At 46.5% G+C, this 22,510-nt stretch overlaps 1 protein-coding gene across 1 annotated transcript in view; it reads right to left on the reverse strand.

Annotated features, from left to right (window-relative positions):
* The window catches only part of CCDC106 (coiled-coil domain containing 106), a 175,922-nt gene that overhangs the window by 13,284 nt on the left and 140,128 nt on the right, over window positions 1-22,510 (reverse strand). The window lies entirely within an intron of this gene.

Below are 22,510 nucleotides of genomic sequence, written 5' to 3' on the forward strand. Positions count from 1 at the left end.
TGTATGAGGCGCGGGGGCGTCCCAAGAAATGGTCCAGGGTCTGGGCTCAGTGGAATTCGTACCACGGAGACATTTGCTCCCCTCCACTAGACTATGAGGTTCCTCTCCCCTCTTCTCCATGATTGACGTTCCTTTTCCAATTTCCAGTATAGCCTTTGCTTTCTCCCTCGTGCTCGCCCCCCCCTCGCCATATGTGCTCCTTTATTTATTAGCGTTCTTTCCCCCCCTCCCCTCCCCTCCTGCGACCCTTGCCATTATGATACCATGTGTTTGTGTGTTGTTGTTCTTTTAGACAAAATCATAAAATTAAACCTTTCCTATCCTATTTGATATGGTGCTATGTTCCATCCGACAATGTAGTCTCGAGAGATTGCTTTAACAACGTACTGTCTCCAAATTTACTTTTCAACCATCCGTTTATGTCATAGCGGCCGGCCCTGCGGGGTTGTAGGCAGACGCTGTGTACTGTGCATTCATAAATAAAGGTTTTAAAAAGTTCTAATTATACCTTTCAGGTTTGTAAGCAGCTCTTTGATGACAGTTTATAGGTCACTGTCCTGTTAGGATTGTAACTTCTGAACTGCAAGTAATAAAAGGACCTCTGTAACCAAGGCAGTTTCCATGAATTAACTCCATCGTGACCTACTTATTTTCTTACGGGATATAACCGCCCGTAAGAAAATAAGTAGGTCACGAGGGAGTTAATTCATAGTGTTTGTTGTTCTTTCCCCTTTTTTCCCTGACCTGAAAGTAATTGTTTTAGAGGGGGTCCCAGAATTTTTGCCTACCAAGGCAGTAACCTACTGAGCTATCCACATAAACTACAGTTTATTTGCATTTCAAAACTACCAAAAGACAAAGGATTGCTCTCCAGCAGGATCATTAATCACCAGAAATATCTGGACATTTTTACTGTTGTCTTGCATTCGTGTCAAAGAAAGGATTTGCCCCCTACGCCATGCCCCTATTCTACCTGCACAAGTGGGTAGGGGCACATCCCACCTTTCTAAAAGTAGATAGATAATTGGGGGGGGGGGCGGGGGTGCTGTGAGAAAGAGCCCAGGTCCAATCAAGCAACTCCTAGAAGAAGAAAAATAACGTTCAGAGGAACGTTTTAAACTTCAGTGGCCATTTTCTGTTGGCCTTTTTAATGTCGTTGCCAGTGGCAGCTTGTGACATTTAAAAGTGGTAAGGCGTAAAGTTAGGGATGACTTAAGTAACAAGCGAGCACTGCATTTTCTTTTACTCTACGTTAGCCTTATTATTTTGAAGACTGTGTAGCCCCATCAATGGGTCCCATGACACCCATTTCAACAGAATCACAATTACAAAAGGAGTATGTGACCACTTTGTGCTCTCTGCCGAGAGGCCAAGGATGGACGGCCATGTATTCTGAACACGTTTTTTACTGACTGCAGGCACTATGAGAAACGTGCAGTGCCCTCAGTCTCTGCTCCAGAGCTCTCAAATGTGGCATAAACACATAGCGCTGCTGGTGCGACTCGATCCAAAGGACAGGTGCCTGGAATCTTGAGTGATCTGATTTATAAGGCGCTGTCTGCCACATCTCACGTTTAATGTTGCCATATTATTGGAGTGCCTTGCCTGAACACTGGGTACATTACACAAGGAGAACACATTCATTTTTGGTTTCCACACTCAGATCACAGACTATTCCACATTTCACTGAGTGATTGGCTGTAATTCAAATAATCAAGTCTGTTTGAACGTCATTAAGAGCTGAGCATTCGGTACAGCAGAGTGGGCACAAACCACGGTTCTAAAAGAAAATCCTCGAGAAGATCTTAAGCATCTTCTGAAAATACGCCAATTCCCACCTTGAGGAAATTTCCTCACCAAATGCGGGTAAATAACTGCCTCCTACATTTTAAACAGCAAAGGATCTCTGCTACAGAGGCGCAACTAGAGCCAAATTCCGGAGGGGGGGAGGAGGGGGTGTCTGATTTTTCCAGCAATATGCAGAGTGGAGCTACAGGGGCTATAAGAAGGAGTGAAAAACAACAAAGCCTCATTAATACGTAAATGGTCTTTTAAAGACCTGTGAAGTGCTTGGGTGCGGCTGTGTGTGTACCCCGGAAGCTGTCTCAGCTGCAAGGGCCAAGGTTGCAGTATATAAATAATGAAAGCGCGATATTTGTAAAACACGTGAGTTAGTTAACACCAAAGCCTTTAGTAGAACAACAGATGCAACACGAAACTAACAGATAAACTGAGCAATAAATTTACAATAAACTGCCAAACTAGAAACTGTTACAATATTGTTTGATTTGAGCTTCTTGCCATTTCAAATAAATTGTATTTGAAAATATATAAAAAAGCAAAATAGCATCTCCATAGGTTTTGGATAAGATGTCATGTATCAGAGTTAAGCTTTTCTCCCATGGTATCTACTATACTTCCCTTTCCATCTCCCCGACATCAAGTAGTGTTTAACAACGAAACAAAAGAGCTTTTTTGCTACATTGTTGCTGTTGTAGAATTCAAGAAGCGAGGGAACGTGTGGTAGGGATAGATGTGAGCAGCGATGGGTGCCGCAGTTGAACACATGCCACCACATAATCGCGGTGGCCGTGAATCGGGTGCCGCTCTAAATGCGAAGTGCTCCAAAAAGCATAAGTGTGTGCAAATTGAAAGAGCATCGAGCATCGAGCGTGTGCCACAACAAACACTTGAGAGTAGTGCTTGCCATGAACTGGGTGCCATGCTAAGTGGGAACAGCTCGGTGACAATGTAAAATGAAAGTTCCAAAGACAGGACATTCAATAGCAACAAGTGGAAGAGGAGAAGTCCTGGGGGTGATTCATGGGAGTCAACAATTGAGAAAAAAGGTGGGACGATCAAGAACCCTTATCCAATTAGAAGCACAGTTTTATAAAGGACACTGACAAAATCCAATCAGAAGCTGGAGGCAGGCTGTAAGCCCACAGATTGAATACATCATATCGAGAGACAGCGCATGCACTGCCTAGGCTCGACCTAAAACAGTGTGAACTACTCAACACCTGACAGGGGGCACTCTGGATCTCTGATATTGCATTAAAACATATTTCAATATCTGGCTCAGCGTGTACAACTCTGCAGCTCTACTTGCCAAGAACAGATGCATTCTGGTAAGTAGCATTTTCTTTTCGGGGCATATGAGCTGCAGATTGTACACTTTTGCATAGAGTATACAGCACTTAACTCCTTAGGGGTGGCTACCTGTATCTGTTGCAGTAGTTTGAAATAGTGTTTTAGTACAGCCTGGCCCACACTAGCTTGTTGTTTTGCCTGCACATCTACACAATAGTGTTTTGTGAAGGTGTGTGGTGTAGCCCAAGTTGCTGCTTTACATACGTCATCTAGGGGAATGTTCCTCAAGAATGCCATAGAAGCCCCTAGTTTGCGTGTAGAATGAGCTCTACGAGGAATGGTTAATGTGCGTTTGGCTTTGATGTAGCATATTTGTATGCATTTTACAATCTACCTAGCAATTCCAGTTTTGGATATAGGATTACCTTTATGAGGTGGGGAGGAAGCCACAAAAAGTTGTTTGGTTTTCCTAAAGGGTTTTGTTCTTTCAATGTTTTGCTCTTTTAACATCTAAGGTGTGTAGAGCCCTTTCTGCCACTGAGTCTGGTTGAGGAAAAAATACTGGAAGTTCAACAGACTGGTCCTGATGGAAGGCAGATACTACTTTGGGAAAAACCTTTGGGTTAGTTATGATGGATTTGTAAAAATGGTTCTTGTATGGTTAATGCCTGGAGTTCACTCACTCTTCTGGGAGATGTGATAGCAACCAAAAAGGCTACTTTCCAAGTGAGGAACTGTAGCTCACATTTGTGGAGAGGATAAAAAGAAGGATCTATTTGTCTGGTAAGGACTACATTAAGGTTCCCCACCGGAGAGGGTGGAGCTCTTGGTGGAATTATTCTTTTAAGTCCTTCCATAAAAGCTTTGATAGAGAGAACTCTAAACAAAGACAAGTGTTGTCTATTTTGTAGGTAGGCCGCTATGGCGGCTAGATGTAACCTAATAGATGTATACGCGAGGTTACATTGTTGTAGATGCAAGAAGTAACAGATGATGTTCTGAATGGAAGCATCTAGTGGGTTGATCTTGTTGTGCGTGCAATAAATGACGAATCGCTTCAATTTTGCCGCATAGCATGCCCTTGTGGTAGGGCGTCTGGCCTCTTTGATAATGTTCAAACAGTCTGGGAGGAGGTTGTGGTAGCCAAACTCTAAGATTTCAGGAGCCGGATCTTAAGGTTGAGTTGGTTGGGATCTGGGTGTCTTATCTCTCCATGGTTCTGAGTAAGAAGTTTGGGTGAAAGGTGTAGCTTTTGATGCGGTACTAATGATAATTCCAATAGAGTTGTGAACCATGGTTGTCTTGCCCATGTTGGAGTAACTAGGATCATTGTGAGGGAATGTTGTTTGAGTTTCTTAACCACTAACAGAATGAGTGGGAGAGGTGGAAAAGCGTAAGCAAATTTACCTGACCAATTCATCCATAGTGCATTGCCTTTGAACAATGGGTGTGGATACCTGGATGCGAAGTTTGGGCATTTTGCTTTTTGGTGTGTGGCAAACAGATTTATTTCTGAATGTCCCCACAGGTGAAAGAATGGAAGAAGAACTTGAGGATGAAGTTCCCATTTGTGGGTCTGTTGTGCTTGACGGCTGAGCAGATCTGCTACACGATTGTGTACCCCTGGTAGATGTTCTGCCATGAGGTATATTTTTTGCAGAATGGCCCATCTCCATATGCTTTGAGCTAGGTGTGATAGCTGTAGGGAGTGTGTCCCCCCTTGCTTCTGTATGTAATACAATGCTGTCATGTTGTCTGTACGGATCAGGACAGCTTTGCCTTGAAGTTGCACTTGAAAAAATGTCAACGCTAGGAAGATTGATAACAATTCCAGGTAGTTGATGTGAAATTGTTTTGTGTGTGTGTGGGGGGGGGGGCAGATATCTTGAATGGTATGGGTTTGAAGATGAGCTCCCCAGCAGGTGAGCGATGCATCTGTTTTTAGCACTATCTGTTGTACTGGCTCGAGGAACAACCGCCCTTTGGAAAGGTTCTATGTTCTATATGTTCCACCATTGCAGATAGCGATGGGTGTGGTCGTCCACCAACACCAGATCAGTTAGCTGACCTTGAGCCTGGTTCCATTGATGTGCTAGGCACTCTTGTAATGGACGCATTTGTAATCCTGCATGAGGAACGAGAAAAATGCAAGAGGCCATCATCCCTATTAGTTCCATGAACACTCGTGCTGGTAGTTTGTGTTGTGGCTGAAACCTTTGAACTAGCGCCTGTATAGCTCTTATCCTGACTGGGTTGGGATATGCTAGGGCTGTGGAAGTATTTAGTGAAGCTCCTAGATATTGGTGCATTCTGGACTGTTGGAGATGGGATTTGGCCAGATTTACTGTAAATCCCAGACTGTGAAGCAGTTGTATTGTACGGAGTGTGTGTTGCGCCGGGATGCCCCTGGGTAACTGAGCGCGTTATAAATTTTATATAATAATAATAATAATTGAACACAGCTGTTGTGGGATTTTGCTTTTATGAGCCAGTTGTCCAGATAAGGGAAAACATGAATCTGCTGTCTTCTCAAATGGGCTGCACCCACTGCAAGGCACTAGGTGAAAACCCTGGGTGCTGTGGTGACCCCGAATGGTAGAACTTTGAACTGGTAGTGCTGACCATCTACCAAAAACCTGAGATATTTCCTGTGAGCAGGATGAATGGGAATGTGGAAGTAGGCGTCCTTTAGATCTAGAGTGGAGAGAAAGTCTCCTTGCTGAAGTAGTGTAAGCACTTGTTGTAAAGTGCCATGTGGAAGTGGTTTGATTGGATGTAGAAGTTGAGCGGTCCAAGGTCTAGTGTTGGCCTGAGAGAGCCGTCCTTTTTTGGAATTAGAAAATAGAGGGACTAGACCCCTGTGCCTTGATGAGGCAAGGGAACCAGCTCTATTTCATGTTTTTGTAATAGTGCAAGAACTTCTTGTTTGAGAAGCGTCTGGTGTTCTGAGGTCATTGGACGCTGTTTGGTCAGTAGTAGAAGTGAGTTCCAGGCAATAACCATACTGGATAATTTGCCTTACCCGCTTGTCTGTTGTGATGGAATTCCAGACAGGCAGGAACTGTGAGAGGTATCCCCGACAGGAGTGGGATGATCGGGGGAAGCGCAGGGAAGTCCCTGTTTGGTATTAGGGGAGCTGCAGGTGTTATTACCCCTGCCTCTGCCCTTGTTGTTGTTCCCCCCTGTAACCTCCTCTAGTGTATCCTCTGGAAAAGGAGCCCTGGTAGGGACTTTTGTAGGAGGACGGGTGTTATGTTGTATTTGTTTTGGAGCCTGCTCTATAGAAGGAACGCCGAAAGGAGCCTTTGTTAGAGGGTGACTGTACAGCTCCCCTAGACTTGGCAGTCTCTATGTCCATTTTTATCTTTTCCAAAGATGTGTCCACTGCAGGGCCAAAGAGGTGCTCCTGGTCAAAAGGTTGATTAAGGATGTTATTTTGTACCTCTTGTTTAAAACCAGATAGCCTGAGCCAGGCATGTCTGCGTAGCAAAACACTTGTATTTACGGTGCGGGACGCAGTGTCTGCTGCGTCGAGCGCGCATTTGATGGATGTATTAGTGATTAGTTGCCTTCCTGTATAAGGTTATTGGCTTTGTCTTAATATCGTTGAGGTAGATGTTGAATGAGTTTTTCTAGCTCATCATAGTGAGCCCTGTCAAACCTTGCCAGAGGGGCTTGTGTGCTGGCGTTTTCCATACGTTTGCCTGACGCGTCTAATAATTTAGATTCTTTGTCAGGGGGTGGTGTGTCACTTGACCCCTGAGAGTTTGCTCTTTTGCGTGCATTGGCTACAGCCAGGGAATCTGAAGGAAGTTGACCATTGATGTATATGGGGTAAGTGGGAGCTTCCTTGTATTTCTTATCTATTCTGGGGTTAAGAACCCTAGCTCTAACTGGGTCTTTGAACACCTCAGGAGCGTGTCTAAGAAGACGTTTAAGGATTGGCAAGACATGAGCAGATTTTTGTGGCTGGTCAAAGGTTTCTAGAAGAAAATTCTCTTCTATAGGGTCTGAGTGTAATTTGACTCCATGGTATATTGTGGCCCTATTAATTAATTGGGCAAAACCCACATGGTCATCTGGCGGGGATGGTTTTGAGGGGTAGAAGTCCGGATCATTATTTAGATCAGGATCCATATTATAGTCATGCCATGGGTCTGGTTCCTGTGGTGGATCATCAGGATCCTCAGTGTCTAATGGTACTATATCTTCATCTACTTGCCCATCATCATGTGCATCATCACTAGCCTCTGGCTGTGGAGAATGTGGTGGAGAAATTAGTAATTTAGGGTTAATTGGTGGAGGTGGTGAAGGTAGTGGTGAAGTATTAGTAGCCATGTGTAATTTCTTTAAAGGAACTGGTGCCTGTGGTAAATGTTCTGGTTTCCTTTTTGTAGGTAGCTTGGTACATATATTGCCATTCTTTGGATGAATTAGGCTGGTGGTTTGCTTTGGATCGGAGAGAAAAAGTTCTTCGGCATCAATAGTTTTTTTTGGTGTGGAAGATTTCTCCTTGGAAACTGGTTTTGGCTGTTTAGTGACAGTGTCCGGTATAGAAGCTTTTCCTGGATCCGAGACCTTCGGTGCGGGTTGTTTCAGCTCTGGAGGTGTTTGTTTAGGAGGCTTGTATTTTAATGTTTTCAGCTCTGAGGTTTCAGTGTCGGAAGTCTTTTCTGTGTGCTTCCGTGTTGTGGTCTTTTCCGGCTGCTTCGTTGCCGAGGTCTTATCCGCCTGCTTCGGTCCTGAGGTCTTATCCGACTGCTTCGGTGCCGAGGGGTCTTTTGCCGTATTCGGTGTAAATGTTTTTTCGGTGCCGACGGAGAAGGGCGAGGCTTCTCGGGCACCTTAGCTTTGGGTGGCGAACATAGCTTTTCGGGACCGTGTGGCTGGCTCGATCCGGAAGGCTTTTCTTTGTCCTTTGGTGCTGGGCCCGGAGACGGGGCGCTCAAAGTCTTTGTATGGTGTGGACCTGAGCCCGGAGGCGAAGGTGTCACCGGAGCCTTTGTTATGGGCTTGGGTAGGGTGGGGGTCTCGGTACTCACGTCCCTTTGAGCCGGGGTGATGTCATCTTTGGCGTCGGAGATGTCTGCTACGGAGTCTGGGACCTGTTCTTCCTGTTCTGGTTCCGAAAGGCTATCGGGCCTGGATGGAAAATGTCCGGAATGAAACCTATGCCTCGGGACATCTCGTGGCGACGAGCTCGACGATCCCAAATGGTTTTCTTGGACTTCAAGGATAAACAAGTCTCACAGTCGTCCTCTCGATGTTCTGGAGAGAGGCACAGATTACAAACAGGATGGAGGTCCGGGTGTGGGGATTTAGCACCATGCTCTGGACATTTGTTAAAAAGAGTCAGTTCCATCAACGTCCATCTTCAACGGCCCGCAGTGAAGTTCGCAGGCATTGAAGTATTCGAATGTTGTCGGCGAGGGTGAGCGATGAAGGGAACGTGATTGTGACAATACAGTCAGTTAGCTGTGATTGCACGTCGAAAGGGGGTTCGATAACAACACCAACCAGGAGCGCAGCAAGTCACATCCGAACCCGCTGGCGGAAAAAAACACTCTAACGATGGAGCCGAAGCCCATGCCCACTGTCCACCGAAGGAGGAGTCACCAACCTCGTGACTACAAGACTTCTTCGAAGACAAAAACAACATGCAAAGATCCGAGCCCAACACCAGATGGCGATCTATGCAAAAGTGTACAATCTGCAGCTCATATGCCTCAAACCTATTTTTATGGCTACCGCATGAGCCTTAAGAGCAAGGCTCAACATATTCATTCAAGGACAACACCCGGGGGGAAATGCTCCTCATGATACATTCATCTGTCAGAAAAAGAAAGAGGACTTTGATCTCCCTCAAAATGGAAGCCATCTTTAAAAAGGCAAAGTCATCCTCTACCAATGTCAATTTCATACTAGTAACTGCCCTTAAAAAGTACTCCAATGGAAAGAGGACTTCTTTCCTCCCCCAAAGAGGCAGCCATCTTGAAATGGCTATAATGTCATCCTCTGGAGAATTACAAATTGCCGAGGCCATCCTGTTAGGCTTAGCCCAAGCCCACTAACCCAACAAAACATGTCTGACTAACTTCGAAAAGTAAAAACAAGATCTCTCTCTACCCTGAGAATGCAGTGTGCTTCGCAAGGCTGCGGATGACCTCACAACACCCATCTTTACTCTAATAATGGTCTACTAGGTCATTCCAATGACTTACCGTTCAGTATCAGCCTCCGAAATTGACATTGACGCCTGTTGCCCCCAGCTCCCCTCCACTGCGCCCTTCCAGATCTGGCACCATGCTTTTAAGATCAATTACCTCCCCCCTCCGCCCACCCCTCCCCCACCAAATCTTTCCAAATACCCAAAGAATAACTAAAATACAGGACATTGAGAGACTTCACGGAAACCTGCTTCACAGACCTGGGGCATGGTCGGCCAGAGGAAGCAGCGCCGGAGCCGGAAGTCAGGCAAGCCTGAGTGTGGGCGGGGCTCCCGTGTTGCTGGTGAGAGCCCTGCGTGATGCCCAGAAGGAGAAGGAGCCTTGCAGGCTCACCGGATGCAAAGGTAGGACTAGAGCCTCCTGGTCTCCCTGCTGCCACGTCCCGTCGATTGGCTCTGTAAAGAGGAAAAGCCCCGGTGAGTGGGGCATGCAAGGCACACTATTGGTGCCTGTTTTAAGGTCACAGCTGCACCGTCGGATCGCGGGCAGCTGCAACGTGAAGGCACTCCTGTTTTGGGGGCAAGGGTGAGTTGCACCCCCACCCCCTTTTGAATTGTGCACATGTTCCTGCTGCATCGGCAGTGAGGGGGGCCAGTTTGGACGCCCTGTGTGAGAGGAGACACAGAGCAGGGAGAGCCCTGACTTTGTGGGACAACGGGCATTGCGGGGAAGCCCAAGACGGCCCCCGAGGTTAAGGTCAGCCGGCCTGATGGTCGTCTCTATGTTTAGGTGGAGCCTGATGTGATAAGGTCACCTATGGTGCAGGGTATGCCTAAGGGGGGCATAAGGTGTTATGAAATGATGCATTACTGATGGTCTTTTCTGCCTAATGTTTATATGCTAAGTGCACTACTGCCAGTAATTGTTGGTTGTTTTTATTTCAGTGCTAGTGAGATCTAATGATTATGCCAGTGGCCCGATTGGCCCTGTATTGTATATATTCCCCTGTAAAGTCATACCTAGTGCCATGTGGAACAGTGTATATATGTGATTACGTTCTAATGTGTTTTATGGATAATACAAAGGCTATTTTTACGGCTATTTTTACATAACTTTGCATGGAGTTGTTTATTTGGTGTGCCTAGTGTGTTGCTGTTGTGTGAGTGTGTTGCGCAATTGTTTATGTGGTGTGCCTAGTGCGTTGCTGTTGTGTGAGTGTTACGCAAATGCTTTACACATTGCACCTGGGATAAGCCTAACTGCTCTGTCAAGATACCCAGGGGGGTTATCTTCAGTGTGTAACTCCCTTTGCCCACACTAGAGTGGTGGTTTCTGCCAGGCTTAGGCGTCTGCCCTAGCCAACCAGAAATCACATTTCTAACACTCTTCATCTCTCAACTTATCACCTAGGACAACACTATCTTTCTTGGCGACTTCAACATCCACTGGGGAGGCGAGGGTAACAGCTATGTGGACACTTTAACCTCCTTTCTCAAAGACAGTGATCTCCAACAACACTGCCATAAACCCACACAACACAAATGTGCCATTCTGAAGCTGATAATCTCCAATTACCCCAATCTACAGTCATATGACCACATTCCAATCAACTGGTTTGAACACATCCAGAAACCGTTATCCCTATCCTGCTCTTATACCAAAGTTTTGGGGCAACCTAAGAAAGAGAAAATATGGTTCAGGGACACATCCAACCTTGACAGAACGTCCATGACCATCATGGCTCTCCCTACCCTAACTTCAATTACTTCTAATCTTGATATTAACGAGACAACCGACAAGTTCAACTCCTGCATGGAATCCCTTATCAACAAATATGCACCCCTGAAGTCGGGGTGAGGATGCCGGATAGGCATACAGTTCCCTAGTGTTGTGCGAGTGCCGTTGCAATGTCAACTGCTGAAAAGATCAAGAGACCATTGAGAGGGTCAATATGGTGTTCCAGCCAGGATACACTGTGTTTGCTGGTCAGCCAGTACAATAACTTCCCCGATTTGTCCTCCAATTTGTAGACTTTACCCAAGGACCTCAATCGAGCAGTTCGGCCTTCTCCAAACAATTTCTTCTTTAACTGGGTCCTACAAAGATCGCAGTGTCTCCAAGTCACCCAATCAGCTACTCCACTGGGTCATCTCTCGCTGGAGTTCTGTAAGGCTATTATCCAATAACCACCAGTTATTGAGATGCCAAATGCCTTGCTGTTCTGCAGGCCATCTTTAACTCCACTGGCGCATCCAATAAACCCTGTGGTAGAACTTGCATCAAGTGTAATCTGCATGCATTGGTGACTGGGAGAAAAATATAATCTAACATGGAATGCGAGTTGTGAGCGTGGGAACAGTATGTATATTGTCTATGTTGTGGGTGCGTCTTGTGTCACATGTTTATAAACCTTAGTGAGGCCGCCCACCATCTCACACATGTTCCTCTTGTATAAGGGGTAGGGTTACTGGTATCTACACAGGGGCATATCACAGATTTAAAGTCCCTTGCTTTGGAGTTGTAGTGGGGCAAGGTCCAAAGTACTACCAGCAGTTCTTCGGGAACTCCCTGGGTTTTACCGGGAGCAGGGTGGTGGTGAGGTTGTAGCTAGGCGCACTTCTGTGCAGGCGGGCCACCTGGAAATAGGCTGCACAGGGGTACAAGTCAGAGAGCTTCAAAACGGGGGCTTAGGTCGCAATGGGTTTTGGAGCAAGGGGACATAGCCGGTTCTTTGGAACCCGGGCTGGGCGGCTAAGGTGCAGAGTGCTTATGGTGGCTGGGCTGGTGTGTGAAGATGCTACTTGCAGTTAGAGGCACACAGCTGGCAGGAGCAAAAATCGGGACAGCTGGGAAAGTCACAAAGTGGGTCTTAGTGATGCTGACGTCCCTCGATGACTGATAAGTCGTGGTGCAGGGGGAATCCAGACTGGATTTTCACTGTTGGTGAATGGTGCATGCCGACTGTTACCCTGGTGGCTGGTGCTGCACAGCTCTGGTTCATCCTGGTGTCTTCAACCTCAGTGGGGAGACATATCTGACCTTCCAGAGCATGAGTATCTTCTCCTGGCCGTCTGCGGCGTCGGTCGGGATGGGGAGCTCCAAGTCAGTGGACCGGTCTCTGCTTGTTGGTGCCTGCAGACTGCAGGTGAGTAGCTCCTCTTTTCCAAGGGAGACTGTAGGCAATTTTCGAAGTGCTGGCAGCCTACCCAAGGTTTTGGTAGCTCTCCATCTTGCAAGGCATGCCACTCTATCATGACTGTCAAGTGAGTTGTGAGCACGCCAAAAGTTCTCAGCTCTTCTGCTGTTCTCTCCAGGCAGTGACTCTTCTTCATCTTTCTTCTCTTGATCTATTGAATCGGAGTTCTTGGGTTAAGAGGTGCCACCTAAATAAACAATCTGGGGGTGTTAAGGGAAGTGGCAGATAGTAGCCAATGGGTTGCCTACCGTTAGAATGTCTTGACCCTCTATATGACCACTTCCTATGGGAAGTGGGCATAACCCTGACCCTAGAAAGATAATTCAGTCCAAAACAAGATGGAGGAATATGAAAATTGGGGTCCACATCACCTAGTCCACCTTAGGGGTGGTGGTGGCTTGATGTGGGCACACCTCCTAAACTTAGCAGGACAGGGGGGTGGGTATCGCCACTATCTGGAGAGACCTGGTTCGTGTAACATAGGTGGCAGGGCCTCTGAAGCTTCCTGCTCTGGAATGCATGTCCTTCTTGGAGGAGGTGTAGACACCTCTACCCACAACAGGCTTTGTTTCTGACCTCTGAGAGCAATGGCTCTCACCTCAGGGGGTCAGAAACTTGTCTAGGGTGCTTGGCTGGTTGAGACCAGTCAGTTAAAACAGCAGGGATATGTAGGCTTTCAGTGGGCACCTCTAAGGTGCCCTCAGGGTGTATTTATTAAGAAATACAGCACTGGCATCAGTGTGAGTTTATCACAACGAGGTGTATGGTACGAAACTCCTTGGGGTACACTGTAGTTGGGAAAATCGTAATGAGGAATAACCAGTCTGTGTACTTGGTATGGCTTCACTGTGCACTGGTGATATCTAAGGGTGAACTTAGATATCATAGGGGCACATCCACTCTGGCAGATATGCCCACACATGGGTATATTCTGTGTCAGACTGTCTCAATCTGGCGTCGCTTTGCGGAGGCAGTTTGGAGGTTGAGACGTTCGGATTGTGAAGGCCGTTAAGGGCCCCTTAGGTAATGTCTCCTACTACTCCTATGTCTGCAAGTTCTAGTGCTCCTCCAACTCACACGACCATTGGAGTCCAGTGCTTGCTCCAACTGTTTATGCAGGTGTTGTGGGTGCTCCTCCACCCATGACCAGGCATCCTCTGGATTCTCAAAATGTTCTGCTTCGTTGCTACACCAATCAAGTACAATCTGGGAAAATTAAAGTTTTTTAGGTTCATAAAGTATTTCCCTCTCTGTCCTAGTGAATTGTAGAATCACTTCCCTATCGGTGTAGTTTGAGAATCGAGCTATAAGGTCCGGAAGAGGGGATCACCAGGGGAGGGCTTGCTGGCCCAAGGCCCTATAGCATCACTCAATTATGAAATAGGAAGACAGCGTGTCCAAGGGGAGGAGATTGCCCAACTATCGTTCCAGGATGTGCTCTGGAGTATTCCCCTCCACTCTTTCTGAAATTCCCACCAGCCGCAAGTTATTACGGCACTGTTGCCCCTCTGCCAAGTTCCTGGAGCTATCTTGGCCAAGTAGGAGCGTCGACGTTTCGACCCTAGTTGCGCCCCAATTGGTGGTTGGTCAGAGCGCCAAACGAGCTGTCCGGGGAAATTCGAGCCTTTCCCGGACAGCTCGTTTGGCGCTCTGACTTAGTCCTGATCGCCCACGTTAAGTTCTGAATTTGCAGTACCGAGGGTTGACCGACGGGCTTCACTCTGGAGTCACCTCCCATTCGAACAAACCCCCATCCCCCCTGTCTTGATAAAGACCCGCCGCGACCACCAATTGGGGCGCAACTATGGTCGAAACGTCGACGCTCCTACTTGGCCAAGATAGCTCCAGGAACTTGGACATTAACCATCTGTTTTCCTTGGAACATTTAACTTTGGAATACTGGCCTTTTTAACGGAAGAAAACACCCTTGGTTTTTTTTCCCAAAGCCTCCCCCCCCCCCAACATGGTTTTATTATACAAATTTGTATACAAGTGTCACTATATGCAATGCACTAGTCACTTTGTTCACCATAGTCACTATTCACAATTTTTAAGCATTTATCATTACCAAAACGGAATGAAGTAATTCCCGTGTATTGTTTATCCTTGTTTTTTAATATAAAAACTTTGCCTTCAGAGAGGTTTACTTGCTTTGTGTTTTGAGCTGGTTCAGCCTTCCTTTAAAGCAATTCTTGTTGCCACCCAACAGAACCACGTTTTCGTTAATCACACATACCCAGGTTCTGAGGGACACAGGGTTACCCCTTTTTGTAAAATCACCAGTTGAAGTCAGGCTTGTGAGCCAGAGGTATGGCACAGCACTCCAGAGGTATGGCACAGCACTGTCCTGAGGCGTCAACAACGGCAGCAGAAAGAAGTCCGGCACCCTGACCCCACCAAGAGTGTGTGTTGTAGGTTGTAGCATGCTTAAAGCACAGGATATTAGCATTTTTTTTAAACCTTTATTTTTCACACAGCCAACATATTAGCAAACAACAGCGCAGCATAGGATAGGATATACCAAATAACACCTATGGAACACAGTTTATCCTGAGGACAGATATATGCAAATCTTCATCCACATGTAGGTGGGTCAGTGAGCAAGACAGCTGTTTGGATTGGGGAAGAGGGAGATTAGTGTGAGCCATTGTCCCATTTGTTCGCTTTCCTGCTAGTTAGATATTGTCACAAGGGGTTCCATATATCTCTAGGATGAGACTTTCTCAGCAAGAGTTCTCCATAGAAGTCCATCTGGGTGTGACAAGTAACTAGGTCTTTGGTCCAGTATGCTATAGTGGGAGCTCTACCCTTGCCCCAACACATGGCCACCCTGCATTTGCCCAGTAAAAATCCTAGGCCAACAAATTTCTGTACAACCTTTGAACCCAGAAGAGCCAGCATGGGATCCGGGCTCTGTGCCAGCTCTGCCATGGCATTCAGTTCTCGAAATAACTTGTCTCAAAAAATGTTAATTGGGGGCAAGTCCATGCAAGGTGGAAGATATCAACTCCAGAGGCGCAACAGTGTGAATTATCATGCCTAGCAAACCTGCTGTGTCAGCGTCATCACATTATTGTTATTATTATTATATCGCAATACCTTTTAATGGGAAGGTGCTGCCATTTTTCAGTAACAAACATGTACTCTGTCACAATGAAAAACTGAACCAATAGACTTCTATTTCAAGCACTGGTATGTCATGATCCTGACAGCAGAGCAAATTCACCTGCTACAGTGAACATCAATGTGCTGCTTAAGTGTAACTTGTACATAGGGAAAAGCATCTGGGGGCTAGCTGAGCTTGTCAATTTACTGGTCCTTTCACAGTCCCATTTGTGGCCCCTGATTGGGCATAGGTGCTATGGGGGAAAATGTGTGTTGTCCACTGGCATGAGCTTGAGAATGACTGAAGTTATTTCTAGGTTGGTGCCATGAAGGGCAGATCATAGTGATGACCTATGATGTGCAAGCTCCGCTCACACAAAAAGGTACAGCACAATTAGCAAGCCTCTCTTGTGTGGAATGAAAAGGAGTAAAGCATGCTTACCAGATTGCCACATCTCTTGTGCAAACTATTTAACCAGCCCACTTGTCTTAGCCTCCAATCTAATGCAGTCCAGGACATGCATTATTGTTTTTAGTATTAATAAATTAGTAGTAAGCATGTGCTCAATCTTGAAGAAGCGCAGTAGATTTTTGGGATTCCTCCAGTACACCAAGCTAGCACAAAGGGCAAAAAAAGAGTGGCCTTCCTTTCCGTAGGTGCCACTATACTTACAGACATTGAAGATGCTGCTGGCCTTACCAGGATGAACTGCCTGATTTCCCATATATTTCACTCACTGCGAGCAGATAAACCAACACAAACATTGACAGTGCAGGACCAGTGGCATATACATCTAAAGGGAGAGCTCACTGAGAAAGAGTGGATGAGGGACTGTTAGGGACTTAAAGACAGCGTAGACTGATGCACTGTTTAGGTTCGGGCAGTAGAACTATATCCATATGACCCACTACACCCCGGCTGTTCAGCTCAGAATTTACCCCACTACCGCCCCAAACTGTGGTAGGTACGAATACTCTAAGGCTGACTTTAAATACACAGTTTGGCACTGCCCCATTACACACGCTATCTGGGACAAGGTGGCCCAACCCATTGGCACATACATTGCTAGGGGAAGGACACCTAAATAATCGATATTGGGAGCCCTGCTTATGGTAGGAACACTAAAACGAACGAAACAAATTATTTATTCTGGGCACAATAGCTTAACAACGCTTTGCAATCTATGGACTAGCTCGCTGGCGTCTTAGAAGGAAGGAGGCCTGGGTCCAAGATGTCTTGGAGTGGGCAGAGGAAGTATGCATGCAATAATTCCGAAGCGATGAGGAACTAGCAGATCAATCAATCTGGCCTTTATAAAATGCGCTACTCACCCGTGAGGATCTCAAGGCATGGGGGGGGGGGTGGGAGGGGGGGTTGAGGGAGGGGTAGGCAGCTCCAGCTCAGTCGAAGAGCAGGGTCTTGAGGTATTTCTTGAAGATGTGCAGGTTAGGGGAGCGTCTGATGCTGACCGGGAGCTCGTTCCAGGTTTTGGCTGCAATGAAGGAGAAGGCCCGTCCTCCTGTTCCGCTTCTGTGGATGCGGGGTGTCTCCGCTAGGGCGAGGTTGGCGGATCGAAGAGTTCTTTTAGGCGCGTGGAAGCAGACTCTATCATTGAGGTATTTGGGTCCGATGCTGTGGAGGCATTTGTAGGCGTAAGTGAGAAGCTTGTAGGCTAGTCTCTTCTCGGCCGGGAGCCAGTGAAGGTCTCGTAGGTGGTGAGTCATGTGTTCATGCCAAGGGTTCCCTCAGGCCGCAGCATTCTGGATGGCCAAGACTGGTGGCTCCATTAGCGGCTAGGCACTGGGAATGCACCGCAGAGCAGGTGCATTACTCTTTAGCCGGAGTGTCTGAGCTTAGCATGTTCCAGCAGAACAGTTTAAAGCTTCTTCTGTGATTAGGGCACAGATATCATCAGAAAGGGGTTTCTCTGCGTAAATGGATGGGGCAAATCTTCAGTTAAATTCTAAATTCTTATTAGAATACATGGAGTCTTGGTAACTGTTGATCCCTTACCTAGGGTTCCTGAAGATGTTTATGTCTAAAGAGAGATTCATTTACATAGGTCTCTGGTGGAACAAACTGCAATGGGCCTTTAGATTGAGGGATAAGGGTGCCCTCGAGAGTCCAGGAAATTGTGTTCATGATGGAGCTGAAGGACACATTTTTAAGAGAGTGTTTGACAGAATAAACTTTAAATTAGTGTCTATATTGTTAAAATCTTTCATGAGGTGAACTCCACATCAGCATTTCATGTGATATTTAAAATGTGTTCTTTGACCAGCGTGATGGTACGTATCTATTTTAAAATTCACCATTTTGTTGAATTTAAAAAACATTCCCCTTTCTATTTCTTTCAAGGCTAGGCACTTTGAACCAATCAGGCAGGTGGCTTTGATTTGGTACCAATACATTTAAAATATTCAAGATACACCTCAAGTACCCCATTAAAATTACTTTTGAAACAGCCATCATTGAACAATGCATAGCTTTGGAGCTGCTTACAGAATACATCAGGAGAGTATAAAAAAATTAAGCGTTTTGGAAGAAAACTTTCTTCCTATCGTGTCTTTAGTAGGTTCCTAGAGAGCACATACATTTTTTTTCAATCTTTTGCTCATATGATAGCCTCCCCCTCAAAATCAACGCGGTCCAAGGTTAAACCCTAAAACGTATTAGCGAGTACCCCTGGTACACATAGTTGAAAAGACTTGTAGTAGGACGGTTAGACCCCATATCCAACTGCATTGGCAGCAGGTCTAGACACATTTTATAGCACTGTGGTCATTTGTATGGCTAAAGTAGCACAGTGAATATTCACTGCTTGCATACATCACAGGTCACATACTCTAATGGGCACTGTTCCCCTTCCCTGGACGGGAAAGAAAAATGAGGATGGTGAGGAAGATGACATGCCTGGGGGCTAGATACTGGCCTTGGAGCATGGCTATTTTATTATTGTGGCACAACGCCCTATCACATAGTCCACCCAACCGTGGACATATTATCTCCTGGCCGTCAACAGCCAATCAGCAATTAGGTCCTACTTTTCCTTCTGTTCTAGTTACTGTCTTGGGAGCACCTTCCTGCCTTGGCATTTTTGGATAATGGCACAGTGGGCAAGGAAAATCCTGTTTGAAACTGTTAGGGCCATGCAACCAACAACAAAGGTATTCACCTTTCATGATAGTCATGACCATCCTTTGTAATATACTATGGACCTCACACCAGACGAAAATGCACTTAAAAGTCATAGGGTCGGAAGTGAGGAGTGTTAGTGGGTTAGTGTTAATAAGGATGGCTTCCTCTAAGGTGAGCCATGTTGGCGTGTATTGCTGTTTCAGGAGCATCCAGTGCATCCCTTGTCTGGTTATGAAGGCTAGTTGGAATGTTCTCAGGTCCGCCACGTTGAGCCCCCTAGTTTCTTCCAAAATATCAGTTTTTGGAGGCCTATTCTGGGTTTCTTATCTCTTCATATAAATTTGTTTATCATTTGGTCTATTTTTCTTTGAAAGTCATCTGTGATGGCCATCGGTAGTATCCCTACTAGGTAGTTAACTATGGGCATGATCATCATTTTAGCAGTTTCAATTCTGCCCTACCAGGTAATGAATCTGGGTGACCAGGTTTCCAGAAATACCTTAATCTTTCCTAGGGTCAATTTTTCATTTTGCTCTAGGTGCTTCTTAGGGTTCTCCCGAATTGGATACCCAGGTATTTTACAAATCCCGGCTGCCAGAACAGCCTCGAGGATCCCATTACCTCTTTGGTCGTGTGTACGTTGAGGGGCATGCATTCTGATTTGTCCCTTTAAGTTTGTACCCTGAGTGGGTGGCATTGCGCTGCTCAAAGTTGATCAAAGGCTCGAGAATAGTATAAAGAAGTCACATGGGAAGCACTCTGGACAAACCCCAAGATCAAATATAAGGGGAAACCACTCAACATAGCGGCATGGAGGAAAACAGGAATTTCATTCCCAGCCCAACTTGAGACTGATGGAAAACCATACACCTTTAATAGCCTGAAAATAAAACATGATCTCCCTGATATAGAGCTATACAATTTCCTGACAATAAAAACAGCACTAACAAAGTCAAAGCTAGACAAACACAAGCCATCAATCTTCCAATACATGGAAACCATTAACAAAGCGGGGCACCAAACCTCACTCCTATATAAACTCCTCCGTCCTGCATCTACCAAGCTCAACGCCAAAAATACCAACTACTGGGAATCCCAAATAGGTTCCAAACTCACAAAAGGGGAGCTAGAATCCCTCTTGGAATCTCCTTAAAAAAACATGATATCCCCAGTGCTGGCACAAACTAAATTCTGGTTTCTTCACCAGGCGCACTGGACACCAGCCCGTCTCGCCTCAATGGGCATAAGAGACAGCGACTCCTGCTGGAACTGCGGTCTGGAAAGGGGAGACCTAGCACACCTAATATTTCACTGCACTAAGGTCAAAACATTCTGTAATAAGGTGCTCAACTTCACAAACAAAACCCTAGAATGCAGCTTAAAACAAGCATTCGTGCTGGGGTTCCGGTATCTACCCCTGGGCGTCGGCGTTACAGGTAGCGGTTGGGGGACTGAAATATCTGGGAGTCTTCCTGTCCGAGTCCGCTGACATAGCGTGGGAGCGCAATGTGCTGCCGGTATGGGAGAAGGTTCAGGTAGACATCAAGACGTGGTCCCGGATGCCTCTTACAATCTTCGGAAGATCTGCGATTTTCAAAATGGTCGCACTCCCGCGTATATTATACCAACTACAGAACCACCCACATAAGATAGACCCACAGTGGTTTCGCCGGGTCAACTCAGTACTGGGCCGCTTTCTATGGGCAGGGGGCGCCGCCAGGATGGCACTGCGGGCATGCTTCCTGTCCACTTACTGTGGAGGCCTGGCCACGTCGGATCTCTTATCCTATTATCAGGCATCCCATCTATTAGTTCTTAACGAGTGGTGGTACGGAGATAGAGGAGATCCTGCATATGCCCTCGAGCGCTCGTTGATGGGCGAATCCACGCTCCACACACTATTGTACTCAGCCAGGCTGCGGAAAGAATTGCCTCGGGCCACACATGTGGTCTTCCTAATCTGGCGCCAGGTGCTGCGCCGCATGGGTTGGTGGGGTAAACTGACAGCGGAGACCCCATTGTGGAGGAACGGACTGCTTCCCGCTTTGTACTCACTATCAGGATTTGGAGGCTGGAATTCCATTGGAATCTCCTCCCTTGGACATGTCCTGACTGGGACTACACTTAAATCCTTCCAGGACCTCAGCTCGGAATTTCAAATGCCCAAATCCCAATTCTTTAAATACTTATAATTCCGCCACGCGCTTGCCCCAAGCTTGGTCGGCCTGGAGCAACTACCGGAATTCAGTCCAGTGGAAGCCAAAATCTTTATGGGAGACCTGGGAGACAAGAAAGTGTCCCAAATTTATCAAACCCTAGTCACTCATTGCTCCGCTTCTTTGCTCCCACTCAAAGATTCCTGGGAAAAGGATGTTGGCCCCTTAGATGAGGACATTTGGAGGGAGGCTTTGGAATCCCCATGTGGGACTGCAATCTCAGTACGTCTCCGACTGATCCAGTTTAAATACCTACACAGGGCATACTATACCCGGGAGAGATTGTGGAGGGCGGGCTCAATTGCATCCCCAGAGTGCCTGTGTTGTGGGACTGAGAGAGGTTCGCTGTTGCACAAGGTTTGGTCTTGTGTTGGTCTGACCGGTTCTGGAACGGGGTTTGGAGCTGTCTGTCGGAAGTGCTGGGGTGGGATCTCCCCCGCTCCCCCCGGTTGGGTCTTTTGCACGTTTTGGAGAATGTGGGCGGGAATATCTACAAATGCCTCCTTCTGCTGTTGGGTCTAGTGGTGGCTAAGCGGGACCTGGCGAGGGCTCGGAAGACTGACCGTGATCCACCACTGGGGGCCTGGAAGGTCTTGATTATTTTATGGGACTGGACCGACCAGTGTTTGAGGCCAGAGAATGCCCACGGAAACACTTTAAAATCTGGAAGAGGTGGGCAGACTACAGGGGTTTGACTCTGGAGCCTCAGGCTGCCCCGGACGAAGGCTTGCCTACTGTAGAGGACCTTCAGGCCTCGAGTGACACTAGATTGCTGTATCATGATCAATTGATGGAGCTGTTGTGATGACGTGCATGGGGTTAGGGTGGGATAAGGGGTGGGTAGATGGGACACTGGGTAGTTGGTGGGGGTGGTAGGGGGTTTGTTTCCCTTTCCCTTTTTAATTTCCTTCTCTTCAATTGATTGGGTTATATGAATATTGAAATGTGCTTTGCTACTTGACAGTGTCTTCCTGACTGTGGAAAACTGTAATTATCCCTTTCCTAATCAATCAATAAAACCTGTTGTGGAAAACAAACATTCGCCACAACTATCACAGCGCACATTACACAAGAATTAGCCACAAATGAAGACCTATACCTGCTAGACTTCCTCCTCACCACAGCAGTCAAAATACTGCTAACCAAATGGAAGGACACCTCCAAAGCCTCTTTCAAGGAGTGGCTAAATTAGGTGACCTTTCTCAGGGGTGCAGACAGCACTGCACTTAGACACACACCGTGGAGGCACCCAAACAGAGGGATGTGGTCGAAGTTGAACAAATTCCTAGACACCTACAATCCCCCATAGACAACGAAGGCAGGTCTAACAAACCAGACCAGCTCAACGCAACTTCAATGGCCGGCGCTCTGTCACCAAATAACAACCGGTATCGTAAATGTTCTATGTTTCAACTGGAAATGCGCCCAACCGCAACAACCTATGTGTTTAGTGTTATATGTGAACTAGATTATGTGGGGCGGACAAGCAAAGACTGATAAAATAATCATGGCTGCCCTATACTACTTACTGCGAAACCTGCTTAATGTTATCTGTCATTGTGTTTTCTTTTTTAATATGTAATCTGTAAATACC

This window comes from Lissotriton vulgaris, chromosome 7, assembly GCF_964263255.1.
Source record: "Lissotriton vulgaris chromosome 7, aLisVul1.2, whole genome shotgun sequence".
Classification (NCBI taxonomy): Eukaryota; Metazoa; Chordata; class Amphibia; order Caudata; family Salamandridae; genus Lissotriton; species Lissotriton vulgaris.